Source organism: Oxyura jamaicensis, chromosome 6, assembly GCF_011077185.1.
Source record: "Oxyura jamaicensis isolate SHBP4307 breed ruddy duck chromosome 6, BPBGC_Ojam_1.0, whole genome shotgun sequence".
NCBI classification, from domain to species: Eukaryota; Metazoa; Chordata; class Aves; order Anseriformes; family Anatidae; genus Oxyura; species Oxyura jamaicensis.
Window position 1 is genome coordinate 35,936,147 of NC_048898.1, and position 12,127 is coordinate 35,948,273.

At 45.2% G+C, this 12,127-nt stretch overlaps 1 protein-coding gene across 1 annotated transcript in view; it reads left to right on the plus strand.

Moving 5' to 3' along the window:
- Positions 1-11,696: 11,696 nt before the first annotated feature.
- LOC118169421 (vertebrate ancient opsin-like) overlaps positions 11,697-12,127 on the plus strand; it is a 30,136-nt gene continuing 29,705 nt past the window's right edge. Inside the window, exon 1 of the mRNA XM_035330732.1 lies at positions 11,697-11,800. The gene's annotated coding sequence lies outside the window, so the exon portion shown is untranslated. The remainder of the gene's footprint in view (positions 11,801-12,127) is intronic.

Here is a 12,127-nt window from a genome sequence, read left to right on the forward strand (position 1 = left end):
AAAAAAAAAAAAAAAAAAAAAAAAAAAAAAAAAAAAAAAAAGCGCGGCGCGGTCCCGGGAGGCCGGGCCGCGGCGGCGGGGCCGGGGGCGCGGCCGGGTGGTGCGGGAGGAGGGCGGCGGGGCGGCGGAGCGGAGCGCGGCTGCTCGCACCCGATGTCTTTGGGCGAGTAGCGAAAGAGCTTTGTCTGCCGTTGCGCCTCGGCTGCCTCCTCCTTGTTAGAGTCGAACCCTTAAAGCATGCCTGCAAAAAGTGACCGCCTGTCCCGGGACCGTGCCGCTCCGGTTTGTTACCCGTCTTAAAACGCGCTGGCGCCTGAGAGGTCTTCCTTCGGGACGTGACGGACAGGTACACCGCCTCGCCTTTAGAGGGAAAAAACGGCCCTCACATCACTGCGGCACGAAGTTCGTTTGCGCAAATAAAATTGTCACGGGTATTCCTCCCGACCGAAAATATTCTCATTTGTCAAGACAAGAAGAATTCCGATTTGAGACTTTTATAGAAAATAATTCCGGAAACAGGACTCGTAACGCGTTCTTTGCCTTACAAATGCCTTCGCCTGTGTTTTTGATGCATTGTTAATCAAGAAAAATACTAATAACAGCAAGTGGGGAATGAAATTTTTTCAAAGTGTTTACAAAGTAAGCATGAATCGAATAGTTACTGAAAGGCGTGGCGTACGGATCTAATTATGCCTTTCGTCGGAGCCCTTTGCAATTGCATACAGTTTTGTTTAATCTGAAACAACAGCCCTCGTGTCAAAGCTTGGGAAGCGATATTCGGGCTCGATCAACGATCCTTATTTTCAATCGCTGAAGTTAGAAATGATGCAAGTGTCCGTCTTCTTACGCGCATCCTCGTAAAAGCTTAACGTCTGAACGTGAGATTAAAATCGACGCTGCCCTAAAAGAGGCTTAATAAAACACTTCATTGTTTTTTCCTCTTTCTGTTGTAAATAACACCAACAGAGAAAGCCGTAAGGGGTCCGTCGGTCTCTCCGCTTCCAGCCCCGTGAGCTCTCCGCCCGTGTGCGCGGGGCAGGAGGTGCAGGGTGTCGCCCGCGCTCCCCCGGCACACGGAGCTGCGGGAAGGCGCCGGGGGCTGCCTCGGTCTCCGGCTCCGCTCGCCCCCCCGTCTGCACAGCGCCGGTTTCCTGCCGCGGCGGCCCGAGCTCTGCCCCCGGTCCGCTGCCCCGGTCGCGGAGCTCGGGGCGGCGCCGCGCCCTCTGCGCCCGCTGCGCGCCCTCCCGCGGAGCGTGGCGCACTGCCCGCGGCTCTCCCGCCCCTGCACGCCGGCTCCTCGGCACGGACGCTTTCATCTCGGCTGACCGGAGGCGAGCCGGGCCCGGCGGCTAGCTTGTAGCTTTTGCCCGGGCAGAAAAGAGCCGTCCCCGCGGAGCAGCCCCCCCGGCGGGACGCCGTTGCCTTGCACGGCACCGGTGAGCAGGGTAAGAGCGCGGCTACCGCCTGCCCTGGTCCCGAGGCGCCGCTCCTCAACGGGGCTGCGGCAGGGGCTGGACGGGACGGGCCGCGCCGCCGCCTTCTCGCTGCGAGGCGGCGGCGGGGAGCGGGCGCTCCCCGGGGACACCGGAGAGTATCCGTGTCCGTATGCCCCCCCGCCTCCCCCCCCCCCGCGGACGCTTTCTGGCTCTGGCGCCGCACGCACACCCGTCGCAGCCCGCTGCCTCGGAGCCCCTCGAGCCCCGGGGAGCAGGGCCGGAGCTCTCCTCCCGCTGCCGTCCTCTGGGTTACTTCGGGACTCCACCGTGAGTAGCCCCCTCCAGCATCCTCGTGCTCGGGCTAAAGCACTGCTCTGAGGCCGCCCGATAATTTATGCAATCAGTGACCGTTGTTAGGCATTAATAGTGCATTTGTCCCTGCGCATTGGCTTTTCTGCAATCTAATACCCCATTTTTTCCAGGTGGAAATAAACGTGTTTTTTTTTTTTTTTTTTTTTTTGTTTTTTTTTTGTTTTTTTTTTTTTTTTTTTTTTTGTTTGTTTTGTTTTGTTTTTTGGTTGGTTGGGCAGGGTGGATGGGTGGCTGATTGGTTTGGTTTGGTTTTATCTCTGTAGACTCCGCGGCGCGATAAAACTGCTTTTTTGTCTTTTCCCGTGGCTTTTCGATGACTGGGCGCCGAAGGAGCCTCCCCGCTGCCCTCCGCGGGAACGACGAGCGGGCCTTGCCCGTGCAGCCCCGGCCCCCCGACACCGGTGGCACCTCCGGGACCACCGTCTCCCCCACTCCCCTCCTCTCGGCCGCACTGGCTCCTTCGGCAGGGGCACCCCGGCTGCACCCCGCCGCCCCCGGGGCTGCCGCTGTGATCCGCGTCCAAGCGCTCCGTAGGTTTCGGCGAGAGCCCCGCAGAGGCCATGCCGCTCGGGGCTGCTGGCGGCTCCGCCGGGCACCCCGGGGACCCGGCTCCCCGCGGGCTGCCCGCTCCCTTCTCCGCGCCCGGCCCGGTGCCCACGGGCGCTGACTTGGCCCGGTGGCCCTGGTAAGCCGAGCTCGGGCTCCGCCGCCGGAGGAACGAGGCCGTCCCCGGGGGCCCGCTGCCCAGCCCGGTGTCAGAGCGGCAAGTGCTCCCCGCCGCCGGTACTGGCGGGCGCCAGGACCCGCCGAGCCCGCTGCCTGCGGCCGTGGGCGTTTTGGCGGAGCAGACACTGGTCTGAGACTGGTCTGACTATACGTAAATTGCGCTGCTGATAAGGGCCCCTAGCTGGGTCAATCTGGGAGCGCTAACGCCCGCTGCGGTGCGCTGATACCCGCGCGTTTGGTTTCAGAAGAGGTCGCTTCCCGGAGGTTAATTCCAGTGCAGGAAAGCAGGCGCGGGCGCACCGACCACGGGCAGCGCCGGGCCACCTCGCCGGGCCGCTCCCGCTGCCGAGCGGCGCCGCCACCCCGCGCTCGCCGCCTGCTACCCGCCGGCCTGGGCACGGCGCACGCGGAGCGCGGGGACACCGGGCTCCGGCGGAACGGCCCCGCCGCCCCCGCCGCGCTCCCGGCCCGGACCCCGCCGCGCGCTCCCGGCGCCCCCTGGTGGCTCGTGGCGCCGGTGCGCGGCGCGGATCCTCGGAGCCCAGGACCCCCGAACCCCCGGAGCCCCAGACTCCCGGAACCCGGACCAGGGGCGGGACCCGCGGCGGCGCGGCGCAGGGCAGCGCTGGGGCTCCCCCCTCGGAGGCCTGCAGAGCGCCCTGCGAGCCGCCCCGCTCGCGCAACACGGCTGGGAAAACGGAGAGCGCCGCTTCCTCGAGGGACTGTTGACGGTGACATGCTTTTATTGGGCAGTTCCTGATAATAAAGACAGCATCTTATGAGCGTAAGTGGAATCGTTCCCTAATGGAACTGTTTTGCCCCTGTCTTAAGTGACCTTATATTCAGAATGGAATATTATCAAATACTACAGGACAGACAACTTCAGACAAGTTCTGTTTAACCCTTCTGTACTTCTTTTTGTCATGCACATGGACAAAGCACCTTTTCCTGTAGCCTCTGTGCAGCTGAAAATGTCTGAAAGGGCGCGTACTACCACAAATAAGAATAATCTGTGTTTACATTTATTGGGTGTAAATGCATGTGCTCTCTGTCTTACTTCATGGTTAATAAAGAAGTCATGTGCAGTGCATGAAAGCATCCCCCACTCTGTTGCATGTTATTCCAAAGTGCAGATGTAAATGTCCGTGTCAAAACAGAGTGATCAGGAAAGGGGGAATTCAGGGCAGATCTCCACACAGACTTCCTTTGATGAATTATTCTGTTTGTTGTAGCAGAAGTGGCAGTGAGGATATCTAACTGAGAACTGAGGGAGAAGGGGTATTGCTGCATAGAGCTCCTTAGAGCATTGGAGGGAGAGAACAGGAAAGTCCATGTTAAAGTCTTGTAATCACACTGTATCTCTGCATTCCTCACACTGTGGATGCTGTTGCTTTGCAGCATGCCTATAAAAGGTTCTTAGTGTTTAAAAATGAGAGGTGTTGGGCTAGTAATGTAACCACCTGAAAACAAAGTCATTTTAGACTAGATGATCTCTGTTGAAGCACATTCACAGGATGATATATGCTCCAGGACAGGACATATTTATTATTTTTCATTATGATCTTTGGCACAAAAATAGGAATATGATAATGGTGCAGAACTCATAAGAGTCCTCACCAGTATAGAGTAGTTCACAAGGGAAACTGGATGACCTTGAAAACAGTGTAGCAGAAATGTGAAGAAACATAAAAATATAAAAAGAAGTTAGTGTCTTACAGCACAGTAGGCACTAACTTCTAACTGTTAGAAGTTAGTGCCTACTAGGAGGTTTTACACTAACAGTCTAGAAGTTTTACACTAACAGTCTCTTGCATTTTCTTTTTCTTTTTCCCCTTCTTATTTTAATCATGTATACTGTCCAGTCCACACTTCCTCATTTGGAGAGGCATCACAGAGCCCAGAATAGCAGAGGAGCAGAGAGTAGCTGTTGTTGAGACCAGCCCTTCACAAAGTACATCTGCAAGTGGAAATGCTCTGCCTGCTTGAGTATCTGAGGTCTTTCAGCACATTCAATGTTAAGTTGTAAGTGTTTTTTTTTGCTTTTTCTTTGAACAATTCAGGGCTATGTCTGGTGCTAGGGCTGCATGTAGGTGTAAGGCAGAGTGGCCCCAGACATGGCTCATACATTGACATTGTTAGCTTTATAATGAGGTCTGAATAAGAGGGAAGAGCACACAGCAGAAAGCGCTGATAGAATCTCATGGCTGGGAGGAAAACTTCTGTGTTTCCTATGCTTTTCTGATGCAGTCAAGCATCTTTATCCTTTCAAGGACTTATACTGAAAATTGAATCCACTAGTAGAGCAAACTTGATGAAGACCAGAATACGCAGTAGAGAAATGCTGTTGGTCCTTGCATACCACAGAGATAGAAAACACACAGAAATGTCAGCTAAGCAGTAAATTTATAGATACTATACTATACTATAGATACTAGGCTTTGCCATTAAAGGAGGAACACTTGGAAGAGGAAACAAAGATAATTTTTTTTCTTTTTGTGATGGCTGGCTGAATCATTCTGTTTATACACATAATAATGGAAGCCAGTAACAAAGTACCCCAGTGGTCAATATTGGGTCCCATCTTGCTTACCATCTTCATTACCAATCTAGACAATTGGTTTAGAGTGCACCCCCAGTAAATTTCCTGTGTGCCTGACTTGCCAGAGGGCCACAGAGCCATCCAGAGGAGCACTGGCACAGGTTGTCCAGAGAGGTTGTGGAGTCTCCTCCTTGGAGATGTCCAAAAGCTGTCTGGCCACAGTACTGGGCACCCTATTCTGGGTGTCCTTGCTAGAGCAGGGGTTTGGACCAGTTGACCTCCAGACATCCCCTCCAAACTCAACTGTTCTGTGATTCTGTGAAAAATGTCAAAGAAATAACAAACCTTTCCCGGATTGTGTGAAAATTAATTCTCAAAGGATTTGGAAAGAAAAAATAGCAAAAATGTGTCCTCACTCAAGCACTTGTGGTTTAGCTGCTTAGGTTTTTTGTTTGTTTGTTTGTTTGTTTGTTTTTGCTTGCAATCTGTCATTATCATCAAAGCAGTACTAAGTATTTCTTTTTAACATCTATGTCATAGTCTCTTTATTTCCATTGCAAGCTTATGCTATGCTCCTAATTATATCCCTAAATATCTGTATTATGTTACAAGGTTTTATAAATAAAGCCAATGAAGAACTCATTTATATTTTGACTTCAACTTGTTCTAACACTTAGTTATTTTTGTAAGGTTGGAGGGAAGCTTTTCCTATATCTTGTATTGTTCTGCTTAATGATAAATCCCTACAGAATCTTGGTGTCAAAAGCTGGTTATCCTCACTGCAGTTTAAGCATGAAATTCCTAGCTGGAAACTTTGTCGCCTTGCATCCTTTGTCAATGATACTTGAGAGTTGATTGTTGTGCATTAAGAAACACATTTGCAAGCTGGCTTGCAATTGAGGGATACAGTTCCCTGTTCAGAGAATTTGATATCTGACTTTGTGACTTGTGTCACAAAACTGAAAAAAAAAACACACTCTGTAATGGTTTTATGTTTTGTTACCACCCTTTTAGACTGTTACAGAACTAGAAAACACTTCTGAGTTACAGTGAGACTATTGCTAGGGTTGCAACCACGGTTGCGATGCGCCCCAGCAGCCCCTTCCCTGGTCAGCCACACCTGGGATGCCCCAGTACCCTCTGCCCATGGCTGGAGCCCTATTTAAGTTTAGCCTCAGAAAGGTGCTACTGTTTGCTGCATGTTCTATAGGATTGATGGGAATACAGCTTGCATCGCAACTGCCCTTGGGTCCCAGTGTTGATCCCATCTTCCCTGATAGACAGTTTTGTAAGGCTGAGAGACAATAAAGGTCTAAGTTATGCCAAAGATCTTGCTATTGCAGTAGGTCATACCTGCCAGCTAAAGTTTGGTTGCAATGCTAAATCAGAGTTGTTTAGCTTAAAAAATATTTTATATATATATATGTATATATATATATATAAAGTTGTAGCTGAAATCAAAGTGGTGTTTAAAAAGAAAAGAAAAAGAAATGGGGAACCATATAGGTAAATCATTTCAAATTAAAATTAACTTATTTCTGATGAAGACTACAGCGTGATTTTGAAGGTGTCAGCAGGAAGTATTCAACACCTTAATGTGAATTCATTATTCTGCTTTGGATTGTAAACACCAAGTTTTTGAAGCTCTGGAAAACATGAATTAAGTTTAGTTAAAAGTATTTGCTGTGCTAAAATCACCAGATATTAAAGAAAACATGGTTATTAGTAGAAAGTAGCATGAACGTGTTTATACAGGTTTTAGGACAGGCGATGAAGCTGCTTTTTTACAGGTGTAACTTCTGAAGGACTTAAGTAGTTACTTGTATTGTTTTGTTCTATCTTTTGTATCTCATGAGAGGTACTCTTGATGACAAGGTGGGCAGCCTCATCTTGGCTTGATGTCCTTTTCAACATAAAGGGCTCATTGGCAGCACAGCCTCCTTTCCATCCTTTAGCGGAGATCAGAGTCAGTGTATTGCAGTTTGTCATTGACTGAATTGCCAGTGCTACTTTCAGCAGTTCACTGGTGTTGATGAAGTTCCCAGGCCTTTGTTATATCTATTTATTTTTGTCTGGAAACACTGTCTTACATGCTGCTTTTCTCCTGCCAGTGGCATAGTTTATTAAGAGCATTGCCTTCTTAAGTCACAGATGATTGTTCACTAGTCCTCACCCTCCTTCCCTCATTCCACCAATGTTTTTTCTACTTGTCTCCATTCTAATAGTTTATCCTTTTAACGAGAGAAGGCTACAAGTTACTCTTTTTTAAGTGAGATAAGCCCTTGTGAGCTCTATTTTATCTAACCAAGACTGGGAAATCGTTTGCCCTTATTTGTATTAAACAGATGTATATACTTTGCCACAAGTCATTAGTGCTATAAAGAGATTGCCTTTCTATTGATAGGCTTGATGGGGGAATTCAGGAGTAAATTGCCAATAAATAAAGAGTGTGCTTGTAAGCACTATTGATTCTTTGAGACACAGAGAAGTGTTTTGTTAGTAAAACTCTCCCTGAATGTATAAGTGAGATTCTTGGGGGGGGGGGCGGGGGAGTCATTAGTGATTTTAAAAACCTGGTGGGGGACCACCAGGTGAGAAGCTTATATTGCTTTTTGTTGAAGGATATTTTTTGTAAAGGTAATTTCAACAAATATATTAGCAATTTGTCTGGCCACCCTCAGAAATCCTAGAGGCTTTCATTAGAAAACTGTAGAATCAGCACAGCATTTCATGTAAAATATAATTTCAGAGTGGTGGGGGAGCTTCCTAAGCTGTCATGAAAGGAATAAAAGGTATCATTCCAACAGGAAGAAAAAGACTGGTGGGATTCAAATTCCTGTTGCCCTGCTCAGGTTTTGGAACAGTCTGGAAGTGCCCATTCTGAGCATCTGGGGAGTGTTGATGTACTCTGTTGGTTGACCTGATGTCCTAGGCATTAAGAGCCAATTCAGGAGCAGAGGTTTCTGAGCTGGTATGAGGACTACCACGGCATTTAGAAGCAGAATCCTTCCAAAAGGAGCTGGAAGAACATTAGATCAGTGAGGTCCTCGGTTACTATATAACCACGAATCATAGAATGGTTCGGGCTGGAAGGGACCTTTAAAGATCTAGTTCTACTCCCCTCTGCCATGGGCAGAGACACCTTTTACTAAGGTATTTACACCACCTGGGGGCACTGTAATACCATTTCACTTCATTTTAAAGAAATACAACGGGTTAGTGTTTGAAATGGTCCCCATTTTTCTGACTACTATTAACTTCTAAAACCACTGATAGGAATGAAACTCATTTCAATGAGATGTTCTAGGCAGGTCTTTTGGAAATAAGGTCATTTTGCTCTCATATCACTAATATTTCACTGTGTTTACTGAATGAAGACTTATTTTAAATATAATGCTATTTTCAATGACTTATTAGTGTAGCAGCAATTGCAGTGTGCCTGGTTGTGCTGCAGTTTCAGTTGCTTGTTTGCTATGCTCTGTCTGTATCCAAAAGTGGAGGGCTGATGTAAAAGCATTAAATAATGCTGCTGCTCCATTCATGTGCTTATACAACTTAACTAGTGTATGACAGTGAGAAATGAGAGAAGTAAACTGCTCCCATGCGCGGGTGCTATTTTGCTTACTTGCTTTGTCTTGCCAGGTTTACCTTCTGTCTCTTCCTACACAGTCATTTCTTTTTCTTCTGTTTATTGTTCTTCCTTCCTTTTCTCTAGTCCTTTGATGTCACCATTCTCTTTTTTCTCTACTCTCTAGTGCGTGGAGAAGGGCATCAAGCACAGTTCAAATAAGAAGGGCCCTGCAAGACAAGAATTTGTATGCCAGCAGGCAGATGGGCTTCCAAACTGAGCAACTTCCAGTGCTGGTCATTGTACTCCGTGAAGGTAGTGGCAGAACTCCTCTAATATGTGGTGTTCACTTAAGCACACCCCAGAGGACAAACCAGTGAAAACTTCATGTCACAAACTTTATGGTACTTCTAAGTTTGTTAGAATAACTGAATGTGCTCCCACCAGAAATAATAATAATAATAAAGGTTTGTATGAATGCAAGAAGCAAAAACAAACTAACTTGTGGAGAAAATACTACACATTTCATAGCAAATATTTATTGAATAAAAGAAATGTTGCAACTCTTTCTAGCACATTTTTCCATATTAGATTTTAGCAAACACTTGTCTTGTGATACTGTATTAGCATGGAACATTATGCTCTTAATTGCGTGTTTTAACTTTGGGTCAGCTCTGAAGTAGTCTGACAGTTGAACTCTGCAGGCTTTGTGAGTCCCTTTCCGCTGGAACTATTCCATTTTAAAAACAACTTTTTAAAATGTACTCTCTCTGTAAAATCACATGGCTTAACTTTACTTTCATACAATCTACTGTGCACTTGCTATCCTCTCAAATGACTAATACTCCATTTTTTCTTGCTGGCATTATTTTTTGCTTATGTGATATAAGATTTGCCAAATAAATGATGACAGTAATCCTTTCTTTTACTGTTGCTTCACCTTATTCCACATCATTTTTTTTTTTTTTTTTTTTTTTGAGGTCATTCCCCCCCTTGCTTTGTGTTCTATAAAGATGAAAAAATTGATTTATTTATACTTATTAGACTAGTTCTGATTTTTTTATTATTATTTATTTATTTACCTTCAATTAAGTTCAGATAAGCTGAGTTGCAATTATTAAATTAATTTGGTAAGTACTTATGCAGGACATAAGGACTCTTTAATTGTTAATGCTATAGAAAAACTTCAGGAATTAAGCATGTTAAAAGTAAGGCTCAGTAGTTATAAGAAGGTATGGAAAGGGTTCAAAAGAACTTTGTCAAAGGAAAAAAGTAGGTTTTTTTTTTTTTTCTTTTTTTCCCTGAAGAAATACAAACATTCTGAAAATGGCTAATTTGATGGGAAAGATAATTAGAGTGACAAATTAGAGGAAGGCAAAAAACTTCATGATTTTGAAGGAAAAAAAAATCTAACAATATTACTCTCAAAATACATGAGATATACTATTCTGTGGATAAATTAGGATACAGTAGAAGGTGACTGCTAACTCTCCTGCTCACTGCATGCTTAAATTACTGCTGCAGAAAATGAAATGTCTTACTAAGTATATGGGTATCCACCATAACGCAGGAGGTGCGCTTGCTATCTACAAGCCTGCCAGTGTATTGAGGCCACTTGCAAGCTAGAAGTCACATAACCATGCTAGTGCTAAATCAGATTAGTGAAATCTACTTACTAGTCATGTATCAAGTTGCATAATGTGGGGAGTTTTTCCATGAATTAAAGAGCTTACATTGTGTTGGATCTCAGTCTTGCCCTGACTGCTCTGAGCAGACACTTATCTGTGTTCAAGGCAGCTTGTGCTTTTTGCATCTACACATGCTCATACATGGAAATTATGTGCTAGGTTACAATACTTATAGAAGAGTCAACAAGGTAAAGCAGCGTCTTTGTACATTGCCTTTCACCACAGCAAGTTCACTGACTTGCATTCTGGCATAAGAAAGCCTAATCCTTCAACAAATGTATCCTTTGCTTTTCTTCCCAAAGCAGCCACTAACAGAGGAGTGATGGGATCTCACGCTCGGAGTGTACCAATAATATTTGTTTTGATTTGGAAAATATGTGTGTAAGCTTTCATCACACATTCTGAAGCTCTGTGCAGTTATTGCTGTTTTGGATCTCAAGGACTGCTTAGGAAACTTCCATCCACAATTTAACATTCAGTTGTGACTGGTCTCTTTTAATGATTTTGTCTATATGGTACTACTTTACTGTGATACTTCAATTGTTAGATACGTCCTGTTGATAGAAACTGGCAACCAATACTCAAGTTGTACAGTTCTTGATGTTGTAAATGCACAACTGCAAGTGCTTAATTGTTGAATGGTGGTTTCATGTCAGTTGTCTTTTACCCAACCTAAATGTTTCAGCTAAAATGGTCAGATAATGATTTGAAGGTAAATATATTCAATTTGAGAAGCCTTAGAGGTTCTGTAAATTAATATGAAGTTTATAAGGGAATTATCACCTGAATTTTTTCTTTAGTTGTATGATGTCTACCTTCAGCTGTTGCCAGGAGAAGTTGACCAAGTTTGAGTAAATTTATTCTTTAAAGAAAACAAATTTAGTTCACGTGTAGGTGTATTTCTAATGGTTTTCTCCTCAACTTTTTCTTGCCATTGTCATGTCCCGTCCTGACACCCCCAAGTTGATCTCCCCTTTCTCCAAAAGCAAATTAAAACTTTACCTCCTACATTCAGAATATGTAGTAAATCCCTAGGTTACCTGGCATTAAGCAGACAAGAACAAAGCAGCACCATGATGTCCACAGGAAATATCTCAAGGGGGACCCCAGAAGGCCCAGAATTGCTTCCTGTTTGCATATTCTGCTCTGAATAAATATATCCTGCACTGCCTATTTTTCTCTAGTAGTTTATATACTTTGTATCCTTCCTATCAAAAATAGAAATGGCTCTGATATTTTGATAATGACAAGGTATTTCTCTTGCAGAAATAGATTAAGTGATTCTTGTGTCTGTGCAGCTTGCCAGTACTTTAAGTTTGCTTTAGGTGAAAGGTACTGAAGTTAAATGTTGCTATGGTCTGCTTTTTTGTATCATGCCATGGAGTTCTGGGCTTTGACACAGCATCAGTGCCAGCTGTAATGTATAGCACTTGACGATGATACCAAGTAGAAAGAGGGAAGATTCACTCAGGTAAATGTGTGCCGTTTTTATTTATGTGTGCTAAGTGTGAACAGCTGCTGAGCAACAGAGTGGGTACAATTTTCCGATGGGGACAAGAGAACAGCTGTTTTACTATTTCTCCTGTGGTGTTTTCTGTGATATTAAAGTTCATCTGGAAGAAGTGTTTGTGTAAAACTGGAGAAAAAATTGCTAGCCTTGAAGTCCATATTTGCAATTAACTTTCAGTAATGCCTCAGTTCTCATTCTGTTAAATTCCATCAATTTAATTGGAGTTTGGATGGTGTTAAAGCAATGAACTGACAAATTCTGCCAGCACGTCCAAGACTTAAGGTTGGT